At 50.2% G+C, this 15,322-nt stretch overlaps 1 long non-coding RNA gene across 8 annotated transcripts in view; it reads left to right on the forward strand.

Annotated features, from left to right (window-relative positions):
• Positions 1–928: 928 nt before the first annotated feature.
• Positions 929–15,322, forward strand: part of LOC103351671 (uncharacterized) — a 35,042-nt gene continuing 20,648 nt past the window's right edge. For 3 of the 8 annotated variants that reach the window (XR_016226419.1, XR_016226418.1, XR_016226417.1), the window contains exon 1: positions 951–1,169. This is a non-coding gene — a long non-coding RNA (uncharacterized LOC103351671). Of the gene's footprint in view, positions 1,346–15,322 lie in introns of all 8 variants that reach the window. The other 5 variants (XR_016226423.1, XR_016226422.1, XR_016226420.1 and 2 more) reach the window with 5 other exon arrangements.

Genomic DNA, 15,322 nt, shown 5'->3' on the forward strand with positions numbered 1-15,322 from the left:
TCTAGTTGATATGCCATGTCTGTATCTACCTTTTAGCAGGCCACTTTGTAAAGACATTCTGTTCCTTGAATACCTCCTTGCAAGTGAGCTGATTTACCTGTTAGCTGCCTGACCTCATCAAGTTATTAAGGACCAATATGGCAAAGGTGCAGGCTCAGTTTGGATGCCAACTCATTCATTGCAAAACTGGACTAGATAAACTAATTAGCAGCAATGAGCCCACAGTCGGTCCAAATGGAATAAAAGCGAGGGAGGCTGGGTGGAGGGCCAAGGGGGCAGCGAGGCACCATCTGCCAATGCCTCCCTCTCAGACCAGCTTCTTTTGCTGTCATCTCGGCCAGGGGCAGCCCCCGCTCCTCAGGAGCTGCCTTGATCACCGTGGTCTCTCTCTGGAAGCCTTGGGGACAGGAGGCAGGAGGGGTGGGGCAGAACCTAACATCAGTGTCGGGGTGAGTAGGGTGAGCCGCGGCCCTGTTGAAACCAAGAATAAATCACAATGGAAGCCTCTCCTACTTTTTCTCTCTTGCTGCTTCCAGGATTTTGATCCCTTGCCAAAGCAGCTTCCCTGAATGTCAAATCAGAATCAGAAGACACATAAAAGGGAAGTGCAGAAATGTTCGGGGTGGCGATTGGAGCCTTTGAGGCATGGCCCAGAGCTGTCCTGTGGAGCCGGCCCAAGCCGCAGCCCCCAACTCTGCAACAGGACAGAGGAGCTCAGAGGCTTGCCCGGGGCTGCCTTCCCCAAGGCTGCTCTCAGGTCCTCCAGGTGATTTTCCCACGGTTGCATTGAGTCTGCTCACCCCTGGCTCCGAGCAGAGGTGGCCACCAGCTAGATCTTTGTGTTCCTGTGGCAGGTGCGGCCCGCTAACGGCGGCTGTGAGTCATGAAAGGTGAGCCCAGGTTTCCCTCGTCCCCTCTGCTCATCTTTGATGTTCAGTTTCATCATCACAGAGAAACATGAATTCAGCTGCGTTGATTACAAAGGCAGCCCAGCTTTTAGGTAATTGTCAGGTGTAGCCAAGAAGTGATAGGGGCAGGCTCTGGAGGTGTCAGTTTCTTCTCATTTTCTCCCTGGGATCTCTTCTGGCGTGGATGACCACTGCGTTCCAAGCCATGGAATGGCGTGCTAGGGCTTGCCCCAATGGCTGTTTCTCCTCTAGCTTGCCAGGGTGAGTTCTCCCCAGAGAAGGGAGGTGGGTTTCCCAGATCAGACCCCACAGTAGAAAACGAAGAGGAAGAAGCCTTTGGGGCTGCAAAATAATTCTCTGAGGGGCTTCTAAGTTACACTGAGTGTCCGTAAGTACCATGTCATCTCTCGACTCTTTCTACACTTAATACAGTACTGGTAAGTGTTTAATAATTTTCTCTCTGTAGGGATGGGGGTTGGAGAAAGCCCTGATCTATAGTGCATGCCAATTTCTATGGTGTAAATATTCTTACTATGATCACTTTCAAGCTTTCCATGTGAGGTTACTGAGTGCACAGATGGGAGAGAGAGGAATTATTGGCTGTCGTGAGCTGGTGAGGGCTGCTTCCAGGTTGCTGTCACTGTTTCATTGTGAACCGTGTGAGGGCAGCTGTACTTCATCCACAATTAGACTGTGCTAGAAGTAAAAGGTATAGAGATGCAAACTGTAAGGAGCTTGGTGGGGATTAATTTCTTGGCATGAAAAAGGAGGAATGTTGGGGCTGGCATTGTGGCACAGTGACTTGAGCCACGATTTGAGACATAGGCATCCCATGTTGGAGCATCGATTTAAACCCTGCCTGCTCTGCTTCCAATTCAGCTTCCTGCTAACGCACCAGGGAAGGCACCGGAAGCCCTAGTACGTGGGTCCCTGCCACTCATGCGTGAAAATACAAATGCTCTTGTCATCTGCCTGGCTCAGCCCTGGCTGTTGTGGCCTTTGGGGAAGTGAACTAGTGAGTGGAAGATCTCTCTCTGTGTCTCTCCTTCTCTCTCTCTGTCATTCTGCCTTTCAGATCAATAAATAAATCTCTTTAAAAAAGGAGAAATGTTGGGGAGAGCTCTGCCATGGGTGACCACGGAGAGGTGTGGGCAGATGTACCATATAGGGGGTTGGTTGGAAGTGGGAAGCAGAAACACTTCTCTTTGCCACTTACTACTTGCATAATTACAAAAGGAAACAAAAGTTAAAAAGTGTTCTGTGTTGTACAACATAAACTTCCCTTTAGCATCCTTTAAGAAATCTCTGGACTAATTCTTACTTGAATTATTTGAATTCTTGAAGTATTTGAATTACTTGAGTTATTTGAATGACTGTGCTTTGGAGGGAGATACAATGAAGACTTGAGTTCTGCTGTGTGGCTGTCAGAAGATAAAGGTAGTCTACTTATGAGAGAACAGCCATGTCCAAGTCCATTTAGTAATGATCTCATTTATTCAAATCAATAGTGAACAGAAGGTGACTGTTAAAGGAAAAGCACACACGGGAAGTGCTCAGTACTGTGGGAATGCTGTTGCATGGCTGTTTAAACCTCTCTTAGTGTGCAATACAACGCAATCCAAGCAAATGCTCTGCAGTGGTGGCAATGGCTTATATGTGTATTGTTCCATATGGTAGCTGCCAGCCCCAGGTAACCGTGAACACTTGAAAATTCAGCACCTGCAATCAACAAATGGAATTTTAAATTTAACGAATTTAAATTAAAATGACCAAGTGTGGCCAATGACACCATAATGAATAGCACAGCACACATCTTGCTGTTCAAGTTATACTCTATGGCCAACAGTGTTGGCATCACCTGGGAGCTCGTTAAAATGCAGAGTCTCAGGCACCACTGCTGCTCAGCGGAGCTAGAATGTCTCTTCCAAGCCCCTGTATTTGTGCACACATCCAGGTCTGAGGTGCTCGGCTCCAACAGACGTCGGCACTTTCATATATGTTGTTTCACGTGGTCCTCATATGAAAAAGTCCCCTTGTGATGCAGTGGAAACTCTGAATATTATGTGAGTTCCTTAAAGCCAAAAAGTGGACTGGGTCTGCAAACCTAGCATTTCTTCTCTTAACTTCTCTCTCTGAACTGCTGGGATGAAAAGCAGCCGGCTGGAGTCAAGTGATTTCAGCTCCACCGTTTCTTCTAGTGTTGGTTTTTAATTAATTAATTAATTAATTAATTTGTATTTGAAAGGCAGAGAGATGGCAAATGGAGGGAGAAAGAGAGACAGATGCAGACAAAGATCTTCTATCGGCTGGTTCACTCTCCAAATACATGCAATAGGTAGAGCTGGGCCAGGCCAAACTCAGGAGTCTGGAACTCAATCCAGGTCTCCCACATGGGTGGCATGGACCCAAGTACTTGGGCCATGGCTTGCTGCCACTCAGGGTGCACGTTAGCAAGGTCTTCCTTTGCCATTGGTTCACCCTCCAATGGCCACCGCGGCCGGTGCACTGCGGCCGGCGCACCGCGCTGATCTGAAGCCAGGAGCCAGGTGCTTCTCCTGGTCTCCCATGCAGGTGCAGGGCCCAAGCACTTGGGCCATCCTCCACTGCACTCCCGGGCCACAGCAGAGAGCTGGACTGGAAGGGGGAAACCGGGACAGAATCTGGTGCCCCGACCAGGACTAGAACCCGGTATGCCGGCGCTGCAGGTGGAGGATTAGCCTAGTGAGCCACAGCGCCAGCCCCTCATGGTATCTTCATCATTGTGCCAAATGCCTGCTCACCCAGTGCTGTTTTAAAATGAATGAGAAAAACAGGAGTTTACTGTTAGAAACCTGAGTTACAGAGGTCCATGAGAATGGAGATGGGTTGTGGGATGGGATGCAATTGTGGGGGCAGGCCAGGAATTAGCTGTCTGTTGGCAGCCTCTTCTTCAAGTAGAGTTGAGTGAAGAGGAAAGACATCACCCAGAGAGAAGGGCAGGCTCGCTTTTATCTAGAAGAGTCCTGTTGTTGCTCAGGATCCACCTTGTACATGCAACAAATTCCAGCTGTTTCCTTCTGTTTCATCATGTGAAAGGATTGGAGAGGACTTTCTTGACCATTTGGAGGTGAAAGTTTGATTGATTGGATTAAAGATTTCTTCTGCGAAGTCTCAGGGTGAGACTGCTGGGGTGAATGGTGAGATGTAATGACACTGACAAATGAAGAGTGGTTGAATGTGGACCCCCAAGTCTACAAGGGTCCCAGGGACTGCGACAAAACTCGCTCTCCAGCAGGCTCCCATGGAGGCATCTCTCTGGAGGAAACTTCAGGTTAATAGCACCAAGTTAATAAGTGTATTTAGTGGTGGCAAGTGAATCTCCCAAGCACCCCTAAGAAAGCATCTGCAGTGCGTGTGTGCTCCTCATCACTGAATTTTCACTGCAGGGCAACACAGCTGGGCTTGCAATCGGCTGACCCTCATCCGCTCCCCTTGCATCCAGTCTACATCTTCTGCCCGCAGCCAGCACCTCTGCCGAGCTGGATGGCTTAGACCTGGACCTGCATCCCTCAGGGCTCTGTGCCCTGGTCACCATGCCTTTCTGGGGCTGGGCTTGTTGTATGTGTGCACTTAGTGCCAAAATGGCACAAGTACTAAGAGGCACCAAGGGGATCCCCTGGGTGCCAAGCCCCCAGGTTCCTCCCTAACTCCCTTGTGCAGCAACAGCTAAATTCAGTTTTGCATAGAAAGAACCAACGAGACCCAGGAAACTGCTATCTAACCATGATCTGACTCTGAGGTGATCAGGACATTCAATTTATTTCCTGTCCATTGCTCGGTTTGGGCTACTCAGAAATGCTGGTTTATAATTATATGTGTGTAAAAGTATGAGTCCCTGGTAATATCTATGTATGTGTGTATACATATCAGAAGCACTAGGAAAACCATGAAAAACACTCTATAAATGATCATTTCTTTGATTTTTATAAAATAACAAGCTACACATTAATATATAAGTTGGTATCTTTTTTTTAAGATTTATTTTCTTATTTGAAAGTCAGAGTTACACAGAGAGGAGAGGCAGAGAGAGAGAGAGAGAGAGGTCTTCCATCCGCTGGTTCACTCCCCAGTTGGCCGCAATGGCCAGAACTGCGCCAATCCAAAGCCAGGAGCCAGGAGCTTCCTCTGGGTCTCCCACATGGGTTCAGGGACCCAAGGAACTGGGCCATCTTCTGCTTTCCCAGGCCAGAGAGCTGGATTGGAAGTGGAGCAGCCAGGACTCGAACTGGCACGCACATGGGATGCTGGCACTGCAGGTAGCAGCTTTACCTGTTATGCCACGGCACCGGCCCCATAAGTTGGTATCTCAATTTTAAGTTATTTACTTATTTGAGAGGTAGAAGGAGAGAGAGGAATGAGAGGGAGCTCCCATACATTGGTCCATTCCCTAAATGCAATGGCCATGGGGCTGAAGCTGGGAGCCGGGAATTCAATCCAGGTCTCCCACGTGGGTGACTGACACTCAGTTACTTGAGTCATGACGGCTGCCTGCCATGGTCTGCATTACAGGAAGTGGGGAATCTGGAGTAGGAGTCAGCATCCTAATCACTAGGCCCCATCTGCCTCTTTTAAAAAAGGCAGGGGGGAGGGACGGCATTGCAGTGCAGCGGGTGGAGCTGCTGCCTGCAACAGTTGAAGTCCCAATTGCTGCACTTCCAGCTCCCTGCTGAGTGCTTCCTTAACTGCACCCATGTGGGAGACCTGGCAGAGGCTCCTGGCTTCAGACTGGCCCAGCTCCAGCAGTTGCAGCCATTTGGGGGATGAACCAGCGAATGGAAGAGTCTTTCTCTCTCTGTCTCTTTCTCTCTCTCTCTCTCTGTAACTCTGCCTTTCAAATAAATATTAAAAAATAAAATTAGGCTGATTTTGATTACTTCTAGATAGCATTCCCCCAAATAGTTTTTATTGTAAGAACTGTTGACTTTGAAGGTTTTTTTTTTTTAATTTTTTTTATTTGACAGAGTTAGTGAGAAAGAGACAGACAGAAAGATCTTCCTTCCATTGGTTCACACCCCTAAATGGCCACTATGGCCGGAGCTACACCGATCTGAAGCCAGGAGCCAGGTGCTTCTTCCTGGTCTCCCATGAGGGTGCAGGGCCCAAGCACTTGGGCCATCCTCACTGCCTTCCCGGGCCACAGCAGAGAACTGGACTGGAAGAGGAGCAACCGGGACTAGAACCCGGTGCCCATATGGGACATCACAGGTGGAGGATTAACCAAGTGAGCCACAGCACCGGCCCCAACTTTGAAGTTATTTTTAAAGTTATTCATCTAAAAGGCAGAGTATATAACAGGGAATATATAACAGTAACTACAGTGATAATTACTATTTTCCTTAACTGAATGGCAATATTAGGAGCTCAGTGTATATTATTAGTATTACTACAGATGAGGAAACTGAGGTTTGGGAAGACTAAGTCCCTTGTACAGGTCTCACAACAAGACCTTCTAAGACCACAGAAGTGAAGTTCAAGTCTGGACTCCCTGGCTTCCAAATCCCACACTCGTCTATAAGTGGTGAAGAAGATCTCCCTGGTGATGAAATCCCAGGGCCACAGCTTCCAGGATGGATGGAGTCCAGCAGAGCAGCTGGATCACGGCATTCGAGGGAGACAGGGACAGGCCAGGTTACAGCCTGCATTCAGAGGGTTCACCTGAGGTTCCAGCAACTCTGGCCCGCAGGTGGGTGAGAAGCTGTGGCAACACGTGGGCACAGCAGCTGGGACTCCAGAGATGTCACAGGGAAGCAGCCTCTGATGCGACAGGGAGAACCTCAGGTCCCGGGAGGAGTGCGGGGGAGGAAGCAGGGAGGGAGGGAGCCAGAGGTCCGGCAGTGCAGTCCCTTTCCTTGCAGACCCCCACTCTGGACTCCCCCGGCTCTCTCTGACAAGGAGAGGGAAGCTGGTTAAAAAGGGGAGATGAGGGCCGGCGCCGCAGCTCACTAGGCTAATCTTCCGCCTTGCGGTGCCGGCACACCAGGGTTCTAGTCCCGGTCGGGGCGCCGGATTCTGTCCTGGTTGCCCCTCTTCCAGGCCAGCTCTCTGCTGTGGCCAGGGAGTGCAGTGGAGGATGACCCAAGTGCTTGGGCCCTGCACCCCATGGGAGACCAGGAGAAGTACCTGGCTCCTGCCGTCGGATCAGTGCGGTGCACCGGCCACAGCGTGCCAGCCATGGCAGCCATTGGAGGGTGAACCAATGGCAAAAAGGAAGACCTGTCTCTCTCTCACTGTCCACTCTGCCGGTCAAAAAAGGGGGGGGGGCGGATATGAGATGGCCGTACAGGCTGGATTTCACACACCAGGCGTGTCCAAAAAGGCTCCTGGCAGCACTGCTCGAAATTGGCCCAACTAGAAACTGCACACATTTCTATCAGAGGAATACTGTGTGGCGATGGGGCATGAGCAGACCACAACTGCCTGCCACAGGAAGAGGGACTCTCACAGAGGTAACATGGAGTGGAAACAGACACGAAACTGCAAACGTGTGAAATCCCACCCACTTGAGGCATCATAACAGTCCAGGGGATTCTATGTCCTCACGAGGAGAGCCATGGTCGGGATGGGATGGTATGACTAGGTGGGGTCATGGTCACAGGGCTTCTTTCTTTCTTTCTTTCTTTCTTTTTTTTTTTTTTTATTTGACAGGCAGAGTTAGACTGAGAGAAAGAGACAGAGAGAAAGGTCTTCCTTCCGTTGGTTCACCCCCCTAAATGGCTGCTACAGTTGGCGCGCTGTGCCGATCTGAAGCCAGGAGCCAGGCGCTTCCTCCTGGTCTCCCATGCGGGTGCAGGGCCCAAGCACCTGGGCCGCCATCCACTGCCTTCCCGGGCCACAGCAGAGAGCTGGCCTGGAAGAGGAGCAACCGGGACTAGAACCCGGTGCCCATATGGGATAGCAGCGCCGCAGGAGGAGGATTAACCAAGTGAGCCACGCCACTGGCCCCCGTAATTTTCTTTTCAAACTCCGGGTAAAACAAATCTTTAAGAAAAAGTAAAAAGGGCAGGCACTGCAGTACAGCAGGCTAAGCTGCTTCCTGAAATGTTGGCATCCCAAGGGAGGACAGGTTTGAATCCTGGATGCTCCATTTCCAATCTAGCCCACTCCTAATGTGCTTGGGAAAGCAGGGGGGTGCGGCCCACGTTCTTGGGCCCCTGTACTCGCAGTGGGAAACCTGGAATGAGTTCCAGACTCCTGACTTCAGCCTGACTCAGACCCAGCGTTGGGGTCATTTGGGGAGTAAACCAATGGATGGAGGATCTCTCTCTCTCTCTCTTTCTCTCTTTCTCCCCCTCCCCTGTCTCTCTCTAACTTTGCCTTTTATTTTTTTTAATTTTTTTTTTAATTTTTTTTACAGGCAGAGCGGACAGTGAGAGAGAGACAGAGAGAAAGGTCTTCCTTTTGCCGTTGGTTCACCCTCCAATGGCCGCAGTGGCTGGCATGCTGCGGCCGGTGCACCGCGCTGATCCGAAGGCAGGAGCCAGGTGCTTCTTAAGCACTTGGGCCATCCTCCACTGCACTCCCAGGCCATAGCAGAGAGCTGGCCTGGAAGAGGGGCAACCGGGACAGAATCCGGCGCCCCGACCGGGGCTAGAACCCGGTGTGCCGGCGCCACTAGGCGGAGGATTAGCCTATTGAGCCGCGGCACCGGCCTAACTTTGCCTTTTAAATAAATAAGTATTTAAAATCTGGGTACAAGGTGCTTTTGTGCGTTTTAACTATTTTAGCTAAACTTAAACAGAAATTCATTAGATTACAGAAAAGAAAAGACGTAGGAGGAATGAAAAATAAGCAAGAGCAGCAACAACAGAATAATACAAACCATTTGGATGAAAAGATTTCACTTCATTCAGCTTACATCTTTGGGTAGAAATCAGCACATTTTTGGCCATTTTGTTTCTATGCTGTTACACCAAAAATTGCCCTAGCTTTGTGATCACAGAAAAATTGGCAAGGAAGAAGTTTCATGCTGTCAAATAATTTACAATTGCTCCAACCCACTTTGAAAAGTTCAGAGCGATGGGCTACAGGGCATGGTTCCAGCAGCTTTGAAGTTTTTATTGCGTTATTTCTATGTAATGCAAATTGACAAGGTGTCTAAATTAGGGAACTCACTAGAAAATGAGGTCTGAAAGCCAGTTTTATTAGCAGCAAGGAATCCCAGCTGAAAGACTTAATCTGTCTGTGGCCGGGGCATGGGTGGAGAATACATTTTCCAACAGGGAATCAGATGGTGGGAGGGACAGGGAGGATAAGGTCAAATGGAGAAACCGGCGAATAGAAACAGGGGTTGAAAATTGTTCTGAGTTTTACTTAGCAGATATTTATATAGTCCTTTGTATGGGCCACTCCCCAAATAATTATCTTGTGAATAATGACTCATCTACTCTTTCCAACAAACTGAGGAGGCAGGTGCAAGTGGCTACAACAGCCAGGGCTGGGACAGGCCAAAACCAGGAGGCTGGAACTCCATCTGGGACTCCCACATGGATGGTAGGGGCCCAAGCACTCAGGCCATCTTCTGCTGCTTTCCCAGGTGTGTTAGCAGGGAGCTGGATTGGAAGTGGGGCAGCCAGGATCCAAACTTGTGCTCAAATGGGATACCTGTGTTGCAGACAGTTTAATCCACCATGCCATAATGTGGGCCCCCGAGTCCTGTTTCTTAGCATCAGCCTTTGCTGTTTATCACCCAATGGCAACGTGACTGAAGATGGGGAACCCAGCATGTTGCAATGGGAAGATTGCTAAGGAGACTGACTGTCCCCTCAACCTTCAGGCTCTGATCTCAACACATTCTCCCTATTGCTAAGGTCTGAACTTGCATTACTGGCCTTTGCTCTTTTAGCCTAAGGCTCTGCTTCCCCCAGGGTTCCTTGTAATTGTGCAAAGATATGGCTCCCCACCCCCAAACATCTGCGAGTGTAGCACTTCACCTAGCTTTCTGCAAAGGCAGGATGCAAGACTGGGGGCGGTGGGAGGGCAGGAAAAGACCCCAAGTAAGGGTGGGGCCTGAAAGCCACGAGAACTGATTTCACTGTTCTGTCTCTCAAGAGTGGGTCAGGAGCCGGCGCCGTGGCTCACTAGGCTGGCTAATCCTCCGCCTGCGGTGCCGGCACTCCGGATTCTAGTCCCGGTCGGGGTGCCGGATTCTGTCCCAGTTGCCCCTCTTCCAGGCCAGCTCTCTGCTGTGGCCAGGGAGTGCAGTGCAGGATGGCCCAAGTACTTGGGCCCTGTACCCGCATGGGAGACCAGGAAAAGCACCTGGCTCCTGCCATCAGATCAGCACAGTGCGCCGGCCATTGGAGGGTGAACCAACGGCAAAGGAAGACCTTTCTCTCTGTCTCTCTCTCTCACTGTCCACTCTGCCTGTCAAAAAAGAAAAAAGAAAAAAAAAGAAAAAAAAAAGGGTAGGTCAGCACTGGCTGGGGCCCATTGTGTCATCTCTCCCTCCCTTTCCAACGTTTGAGTCATTAATGGTCACAAGGCCTCATTGCAGGTGATGCGGACGTGGTGGCTTGACATTCTCCATTATCCCATCTGTGTTGCTCACTGTAAGTCATAGCACCCTTTCTTTCTTTTTCTTTTTTATAAAGATTTATTTTATTTGTTTGAAAGGCAGAGTTACAGAGAGAGGTAGATAAAGAGGAAGAAGGGTCTTCCATCCACTGGTTCACTCCCCAAATGGCTGCAAGGGCCGGAGCTGAGACAATCCGAAGCCAGCAACCAGGAGCTTCTTCTGGGTCTCCCACATGGGTGCAGGGGCCCAAGGACTTGGGCCATCTTCTGTTGCTTTCCCAGGCCATAGCAGCAGCTGGGACTCAAACTGATGCCCATAAGGAACACCGGCACTGCAGGTGGCAGCTTTACCCACTATGCCACAGTGCTGGCCCCAGTAAGTGCTTTTAAAATCAAGTATTAGCATGAAAATGATCAAGCCTGTGATGAGAAAAACTGTAGATACAGCATTGTGAAAACCAGGGTCTGACTGGCATGCAAGGGAGCTTGCAGGGACGTGAGATTCGTGGGCCGGTGCTTCGGCAGGAACCCTTCCTTCTGTGTGTTTGTGCCCCTACCCTGCAACAGTGCAGTTCCCACCCTTGGGTGTTCTTGTCCTCATAGTGCAAGTGGGTGGTGTTTCAACACCCAGCTCAACACACAGAGTAGTTTGCCCATCTGAAGGTGTGGCCTAGGACACCAAGCTGCCCTGGGCTTCTTGGGTGCACATTCCGGCCCCACTGGCCAGCCCAGGAAGCCCAGCCTGACCCCTGCCGCAGTACACAGTAACACGGCAAGCAACACTCCCTCAGCACGGACAGCACAGAGCTCAGGCTAGCTGTGCCAACGGCCACCCGCCAAACAAACAACAATGGAGTAGGAAAGACTGGTGGTCAGAACTTCCCAAGAGAATGGAGATGATGACTTTGCCTAACTCTATTATCTAAGATGCCCATTAGACACACTGTGCCCCAGACATGGCTGTTTATGAGCCGAAGTCACACTTCCCATTCCTACCTTGGCCACTCAGCTTGGTAGAGAAGACTATGCCTTCTTCATCATTGCACACTTTTTTTTTTTGACAGGAAGAGTGGACAGTGAGAGAGAGACAGAGAAAAAGGTCTTCCTTTGACATTGGTTCACCCTCCAATGGCCGCTGTGGCTGGCGCACCGCGCTGATCTGAAGGCAGGAGCCAGGTGCTTCTCCTGGTCTCCCATGGGGTGCAGGGCCCAAGCACTTGGGCCATCCTCCACTGCACTCCCTGGCCATAGCAGAGAGCTGGCCTGGAAGAAGGGCAACCGGGACAGAATCCGGCGCCCCAACTGGGACTAGATCCTGGGGTGCCGGTGCCACAAGGCGGAGGATTAGCCTATTGAGCCATGGTGCTGGCCATCATTGCACATTTAACCTGTCAAGGAGCAGGTTGGCCATAGGAGGGATGGAGAGAGAGGAGTGTGGATGATTCAGCCCCTGCCTGTAGGAAACTCCAGATGCACATTCTGCTGAGAGCGAGGGGGCTCTGTGACTTTATAAATGTGTCCCCTTGTCTGCTGGTTGCATCAGTGTGGCCTGGTTGGGCATAGACCCAATGAAGGCAGGGATCACACTTAATTGGCATATTGCATCTTGGGTAAATTGATTTTTTAAAAAAGATTTATTTATTTATTTGAAAGGCAGAGAGAGAGACAGAGACAGAGACAGAGGCAGAAAGATCTTCCGTCTGTTGGTTCACTCCCCAAATGGCCACAATGGCCAGGGCTGGGCCGGGCTGAAGCCAGGAGCTTCTTGCAGGTTTCCCTTGTGGGTGCAGGGGCCTAAGCACTTGGGCCATCTTCCACTGCTTTCCCAGGTGCATTAGCAGGGAGCTGGATCAGAAGTAGAGCAGCCAGGACTTGAACCAGCTCTTATATGGGATACTGGCAGAGGCTTAATGTTCTATGCCACAGTGCTTGCCCCGCAAACTGATGTTTTAACTCTTATCTCAGGAGAAGATCCCTCTCTAGGCTCTCAGCATGGCCCATGGCCTCTGAATGGACACAGTCTAGGAGTGTGTCCCTTTTGGCTCAGAAGTCCAATGCAATCACTTTTCGTGGGTGGATTGCTCCAGGCCTCGTCTTGATGTACAGAGGCTACAGAATTGAGGCCAGTGTTCAGTATTTCCCTCCATCCAGCGTTTGTGATGCCCAGAAGTGGAGCCTGAAGACGTCTCTGCCTGTGACAGTGCCAAGGAATTGGGAAAGGGGCATCATAGGTGCCCATCAGAGGGGCTGGGGGGTCAATGTCCATCATCAGGGTGGCTGAGCCTTGGGCCCTCTGCCCACCTCTTCTCTCTCACACTGTGGTTCTCTGCAGTGGAAATACAGCCCTTAGGAAGCATAGGATTAGACTGGCCTGGAGAAACAGTGTTGCAAGGGGCAGTTGTGTTATAGGAACAGGATGGCCACCTCTTCCATGCAGTCGCTGGGGTAGTTTCACAGCCTCCCTCCCGTGCTCTGGCTCTCGTTAGTTTTCTGATTTAACTCCTGGAGGCGGAGGCGGAGGCAGATGGTCAGATCCGGAAGGTGTGTTATCAACAGCTCTCCCCAAGCAAAACAAAAGTAACCTTCGGGTCACAGAGAGATGGGGGCCTCTGCAGAAAGTGAGATTTAAATACAAAGTGGAAAAAGATACTTTGAGAAAGGGCACTTTATTTTTAGAAAAGAAAAGGAATTAGGAGAAGATAATGGTTGCCATGGCAATGGTGGAGGCTGCATATATTCCATGGGCCTGGCTTTACATGCGGTGCAGGGAGCAAGACCGATTCCCTGGTGACTTCAGAAACAATACAGGCAGAAATAAAAGGGCTGTCCTGAAACAATGCGTCACGTCAGTCCCCCTGCCCTGTCACTGGCGCCCTCCTCCATAGCCTTGGATTACCGCGCAAAAAAAAAAAAAAAAAAAATCCATTTCTCCACATGAAAGGGGGAGGTGGCGCAGGCAGCATCTGCCGGCCTCTGCATTAACCCGGAAGGACCGGGCAATTTGGTTGTAAACATTTAAACACTTGGAGAGTCCACAGAAAAGTCAGATTCCTGCGTTCTCTTGGAAGCGTAGGAAACCCAATCATCCCGGCCTCCGGTTTCATGTGTCAAAAACCAGTCACGGTTTCCTCTCAACCTCATCCCACGCCCTTCTGCCTAATCCTCTTTATACCACTGCCTGGTCTCCAGGGCCATCCAGGTTCGGAGATCCATTCTGGTTATAGCCATCGTTTTCCTTCGAGAGCAGTGCCTCTCCAACTTCTGCAGGTGGACGGCGCATTAAGATGTGAATTGCTGGGTCCCATGCCCAGAGTGTCTGCTCCTTAGGGTGGGGGTCAGGGTGCGGAACTTGCCCTTCCCCATGATGCCCATGCTCCTGGGCTAGCGGCCACATTCGTGGGACCCACTGCCCCCGAGATGAATGGTTCCTACCCTTTGGTTAGCAAACACACCGCCCATCACCACCTTGATGATAGTCCTCAAAGAAATGTAGATTCAGTTGAATAACATGGGAGCCATTTTTTGCTCATTGCCGCTCAGCAGAAGAAGAGACCGCCTTTCGGGGGTGAGGGGAGAAGGACCACTGTGCCCCGCAGTGCTTGTGTCTGCAGGAGTTGGAGGTTGAAGTCTCCACAGGAACCCAGTCCCCAGACACCTGCAGATGCCTCTGCAGAGGCTTCAGGTTTTCTCAGACATTGGGGCCGGCATCTGTAGTTCTAGCCGGTCGGTTTCATGTTTTGTGTCCATGACAAACGAGAACGTGGACAAGAAAGAGCGAGCAAAGTCTATGGACACAAAGGAAAAGTCCCGCAGGGCAGTGAGAGGGGTCTGCCAAGCAGCAAGGCCGTGGAGGGGTAGGGGGAGTGGCTTCTGGGGTTGTATACCCTTCCGGACTATGGGAAAGTTAAATACGGGGTCTTCCAAGCGGTTATTCAGTACTCAGTGCTCTCCCTTCCTGCTGTGGTCTCATCCTGATTTTGTATTCCTTCCTATGGTTAGTCTCTGCTCCCAGGACCTTATCTGCAGCTCTCTTATCTTGCTAATTTCCAGTCCTCCTGCCCTTACCTTCAGTTCTTCTGTCTTGTTCATTCCCAGTCCCCTTGTCTTGGACCTGGCTCTCCACGCTAGACCCTTTGCCTCTGGCTAGCTACCTTAGAGACTGAACTGTCTCTTGATTCTATTGCCGTGGAATCAGGAGCTTTGAGCCATTTGCCTCAGATCTCAGAGAAGGGAGACCCGACTGACACAGGGGTTCTGTGAGAAAGATTTCATCTAAACCGAAGTATTTCATTCCTTTACCCATTTTAATCATCAAAGCGGTGGATGGCAAAGAATCTAAGCTTCTCTTTGTGGGAGACGGCATCTCGGAGGCTCTCAATTCCAGACAGAAGCACCAGCAGTTGGCCTTTTAGATAGTCTGAGCAGGCTTATAAAGGAAGACCCTTTGTTGGCATCTTCTTGAAACACCTGCGATGACTCTCAGACACCCCAGATTCCCGTTGAAGACTGTGGCCATCTGGAGATGCTGGGATGTCTCCTGGAAAGAACCTGGTCTAACACAGGGGATGTCGCAGGCCTGGTCCAGAAATGGTTAAAATGGACATTTGAGTTTATGTTTCCAAATTCTTAAGTCCATGCACATTGCTTTGTCATCATATGCATTTTTCATAAACCTTTACAATTATGTATTCATTTATTTTCATTTTCTTTGAAAACCAGAGAGAGATAGAGACAGACAGAGATCTTCCATCTGTTGGTTCACTTACCAAATGCCCTCATCAGCCAGGGCTGGCCCAAGCAAGGTCAGGAACCTGAAATTCAATTTTGGTCTCTCATGTGGGTGAGACCATGTGCTTGAGCCA

This window comes from Oryctolagus cuniculus, chromosome 20 (genome assembly GCF_051225735.1).
Source record: "Oryctolagus cuniculus isolate XC-2025 breed Fujian yellow rabbit chromosome 20, ASM5122573v1, whole genome shotgun sequence".
Taxonomy (NCBI): domain Eukaryota; kingdom Metazoa; phylum Chordata; class Mammalia; order Lagomorpha; family Leporidae; genus Oryctolagus; species Oryctolagus cuniculus.